Genomic DNA, 5000 nt, shown 5'->3' on the forward strand with positions numbered 1-5000 from the left:
TTTTTGTTTTTTGTTTGGTTTTTGTTTGTGTGTGTGTGTGTGTTTTGGGGGTTGTGGTTTTTTTTTTTTTTTTTTTTTTTTATGTAGTAGATGTGTATGTTTTGGGTGAAATACGCGCTTAATGTTTTGAATCTCTCTCTTCTCTCTCTCTCTCTCTCTCTCTCCCCTCTCTCTCTTCTCCTCTCTCTCTCTCTCTCTCTCCCCCTTCTCTCCTAATATATATTAATATATATTATATATTTATTATTATATTTATATATATATATATATATATATATATTTATGTTTGCATGTTTACGTAGGGCAAGGGAGATGAAAATTTCAACAAACAAAGCGAGATGCCGACGGAGGGAAGGGAAGGGGAGTGAGTGAAGAACCATTGATTTCAGCTAATATATTCAATCGGTAACATCAAGCAGCTTGCACCCAAAAAAGGAAAGTCAGGCCAGGTTTCAAATTTTGATGGATGGGACATGCCGAGACGGAAAGAGACGGGGGAGGGGGGGTGGGGTAGATGTCAGATGGATGGGCGTGGCTATTTCCGTAATAAAAAGTCTAAAAGGTTGGGGCGCGGGCGTGCTGCGTCAGAGGATTCCTTTCGCTGTTGGTATTTGATAATCTCGGACTCCAGAGGCAGCAGGTGAGGTGGAGGATCTTGATATGATTATGACGTTCCTGGACAGAGGTCATTGTGACAGACGGGGGGGGGGGGGTATGAGTGAAAGTGATTAAGGTTAGCTTTGGTTGACACGTTTTCATTGCGTCTTCAGCATGATTTATTTTTTTAGAAAACGTGTCAGATACCGTTCCTGCGCTCCGGTGATGTTCATTTTCATTCACATCTATCTCTACGGTGTGTGTGTGTGTGTGTGTGTGTGTGTGTGTGTGTGTGTGTGTTTTGTTTTGTATGTCTTGTATTTCTTGTATGTCTAAGTATGAGTGTTTATGCGCTGTACCTTCGCCGGAAATTAGGCATCCGACAGGTCTTTCAAAGTAGCTGTTGTCCCGGAAACGGAAGGTTTGTACAGCCCTGTTTCCTTTTTCAGCCAGATTTCGTTGGGCGCTTATTGCTGTTCTGATATTTTTTATTACTCTCACCCTCCCTCCCTCCCAGTCTATATACTTCATTATGCTCATTTAGAAATACCTTCCTGCCTCGCCTTCAGTTAGAGTTGTGAAAGGGATAACTTTCCTCCCCCCCTCCCCCTCCCATTCACTACCACACAAGGCCGAGCGTTCATAAATTGCCAAATGGATTGTGTCGTCGAGAGCGAGATGCATTTTCTGGACGGGTCCCGCGGCCGCGTCGGCCCCTCGGGCCCAAGGGGCCCTTTTCCCCACTTCCGTTTTTTTTTTATCGCTCTTCACCGCTTGTGCGCTGCTTCCCGCCTCCTCTTTTCTTCCCTTTTCTCCTCCACCTCTTCTCTTTTCCCATCCTCCTCATCTCTTTTCTCCTCCTCCTCCTCCTCCTCCTGGTCCTTTTCCTTTTCCCTCCTGGCCCTCCTCCCCCCCTTTTCCGGGTCCCCCCCCTCCTGGTCCTCCCCCTCCTCCTCCCTCCTCCTCCTCTTCTTTTTCTTTTTCTCTTCTTCTTCTTCTTCTTCTTTTCTTTTTTTCTTCTTCTTCTTCTTTTTCTTCTTCTTTTTCTTTTTCTCTTTCTTCTTCTTCTCCTCCTCCTCCTCCTCCTCCTCCTCCCTCCCCCTCCTCCTCCTCCTCCTCCCTCTCCCCCCTCCTCCTCCTCCATCTCCACCACTTTATATCCTGCTCTTCATCTTTTCATTTTTATTTTTTGATTGTTGCTTCCCCTCATAGTCTTTTGTCTCATCATGATGCTAATGCTGCTTTTGATGTTATGTAAACTCATTAGACGTAGAAACAAATGGAGTGGGAAGAAAGGTAGATGGCTAGACAGACAAATAGACGAGGAAGAGAGAGATAGCCTGACAGACAGACGGTTACACACGCACACATGCACACATGCACACGCTCACATGCGCACATGCACACGCACACATGCGCACACACACACCACACATGTAAAAACCACACGCACGCACACACCACCCACTGGCCCCAACACACACACACAACACACACCACACACACACAAACCACACGCAAACCACACACACCACACACACGCAGCACCACGCACGCCCCACACGTACGCACGCACACACGCACGCACGCACGCACGCGCGAACATACGAACAACCAGGCGGAGAGATAGTCAGAGCGCATGGTGGATTGGGTTGGGGTAGGGGGGGAGGGGGTCTGGAACGTGGCAGGCAGAGCTGGCATGCAATACTCGACGCCCGCACCTCGCCCCTCGTGCCTGTCTGTCTGACCCTGCCTGCTTCCCGTGCCTGCTTCTTCGCACCCTTCATTTAACCGATAAAAAAACATTGGAAGATAAGATACATAGGGACGAAGAAATATCTTGAAGAAAAGGAATTACTTTTTTGTGATTTAGGCAAAGGTAGAGAAAGATCTGTAGGTTACACTTCGTGTAGGTAGAGCCCCCCCCCCCTTCTCTCTTTTCCCTTCCCCTCGTTTTGCCTTCTCTCTCTCTCTCTCTCTCTCTCTCTCTCTCTCTCTTCTCTCGTTTTTTTGTCCTTCACTCTCTCTCTCTCTCGTTTTTCCTCTCTTCTCTCTCTCTTTTCCCTTCTCTCTTTCCTCTCTTTCCCCTCTTACCCCCCTTTCTCTCTCTGTCTCTCTGTCTTTTTCCCCTCTCTCTCTTCTCTCTTCTCTCTCCTCTCTCCCCTTTTCTCTCTCCCCTCTCTCTCTCTTTCTCTCTTCTTTTCTCTCCCTCCCTCCCTCCCTCCCTTCCCCCCCCCCCCCCCCCCCTTTTCCCCCTTCTCCTCGTTTTCGCTCTCGCTCTCCCTTCCCTTCCCTCCCTCCTCCCCCCCTCCCCCTCCCTCTCTCTCTCCCCCTCTCTCTCTCTCTCTCTCTCTTCTTTCCCCTCTCTTCTTTCTCCTCCTCTCTCTTTCTCTCTCTCCCTCTCCCTCTCTCTTCTCCTCTTTTCTCTCTCCCTTTTTTCTTCTCTCTCTCTCTCCCCCCCTCCCTCCCCCCCCCCCCTCCCTCTTCTCTACCCCCCCTCCCCCCCTTCCCCCCCTCCCCCCCCCCCCCCTCTCTCTCTCCTCTCTCCCTTCCCCTCTCCCCCCTCTCCTCTCTCCTCTTCTCTCTCTCTCCTTCCCCTCTCCCTTTTTCTCTCTCTTCTCCCCCCCCCCCCCCCCTCCCTCCCTCCCTCTCTCTCTCTCTCTCTCTCTCTCTCTCTCTCTCTCTCCCCCCTCTCCCTCTCCCTCCCTCCCCCCCCCTCTCTCCCCCCCTCCCTCCCCCCGTGTGTGTGTGTGTGTGTGTGTGTGTGTGTGTGTGTGTGTGTGTGTGTGTGTATGTATGTATGTATGTTTCCCACACACACACACACACACACACATAATATATATATATAATATATATATATATATATATATATATATTAAAATATTATATATATTTAGAGGGAGGGAGACGGGAGAGGGAGAGGGAGAGGGAGAGGGAGAGGGAGAGGGTGAGGGAGAGGGAGAGGGAGAGAGAGAGGAGAGGAGAGAGAGAGAGAGAGAGAGAGAGAGAGAGAGGAGAGAGAGAGAGAGGAGAGAGAGAGATAGAGAGAGAGAGAGAGAGAGAGAAAGAGAAAGACGAGGGGAGGGAGAGGGGGGAGGGGGGAGCAGGTGGCCCAAGGGGGATAGCGGGTCGTGGATGCGGTTGTTAGTTTGTTTATTTGTTTTCCGGCTGACGTTTGTTGCGCTGCTTATTTGTCTCGCTCTTTTTAGGGCACTCGGCGTTAAGGACTAAACAGGAGGAGTTCTGTGGATCTGGCTATACTTTTTTTTTTTTTTTTTGTCTAGCGGTAACTTTGTCGTTTGTCATAAAATATGCACACATTAGTAACATTTGTCGAAAAACGAGTAGTAAGGGAGCGAAAAAAAAGGAAATTAATTATTCATCAACTTTTTTTTTTTTGTTCTATTAAAGGGAGGTTAATATCCCTCTCATCGTGTATAATGAATCGTCATTATGCATTCACAGCGGGCGCCGAGTGTGCACGAGGCGAGGTTGTTGGTTGTTGCAACAGAGATGTCCCGATGCAGGGTCTGGCGCCTTGCATTCTTGCCCGGGATGTAGCCTCCGTGTTTACGAGGCTGCGATAGGCCGGCCCCCTCGCGCTGCCCAAGATGGAGGTGGTAATTAGGGGGTGTGGGCGAAGGGGGGTGAGGAGATAGGGAAAGGGGGGGAGGGATAGGGGGAGGGGAGGGTGTGAAGGGATAAGGGAAGGGGTTGGGGTAAAAAGAGTGAGGATAGAGGAAGGAGGAGGGTAAGGGGGCGGGTTGGGGAAGTAGGCTCAGAGGGGTGGGGGCGTATGAGGAAGGGTAAGGGGGATAGCGAAAAGAGGTTAGGGTGAAAAGGGGGCGAAGAAGGAGAGAGAGAGAGGTGAAGGGGCGGGCGAGGGAAGTGTTAAAGGGGTCTGGGCGACAGATGAGGGGAAAGGGGTTAGGGGCAAGTTGGGTTAAAAGAGTGCGAGGAAGGAGGAAGATGGCGAAAGGGTAGATGAAGGAGGTGGTTTAATGGGATGGAGGCGGGGATAGATGGCCAATGGGGAGAGAAAAGGGGGTCAGTGGGAAAGGGGTGGGGGGGGTTGGGGTATAAAAGGGGTGATAGAAATAAGAGGAAGGAGGAAAGGGGGGGGGAGTAAGGGGATAGAGAAGTAGAAGCAAGAGGAAGGGGGGAGGGGGGTAAAGGGATAGGGGTGGTAGAAGCAAGAGGGAGGGGGTGAATTTGTGGATAGATGGAGAGGAGGGGTTGGAATAAAAGGATGAAACGAGGGCAAAGGGATAGTCGAAGGGAAAACGTGGATTTGTCTGCGATTATTTGTCTTTCTTTGCTATTATTGTTTGCATGTGTGACGTTACTCCGGAAGGCAGAGGAAGGGAGGAAAGAGGTGGGTAGGGGAGGGGGCGGTGTCA

The sequence above is a fragment of the Penaeus monodon genome, chromosome 38, assembly GCF_015228065.2.
Source record: "Penaeus monodon isolate SGIC_2016 chromosome 38, NSTDA_Pmon_1, whole genome shotgun sequence".
NCBI lineage: Eukaryota > Metazoa > Arthropoda > Malacostraca > Decapoda > Penaeidae > Penaeus > Penaeus monodon.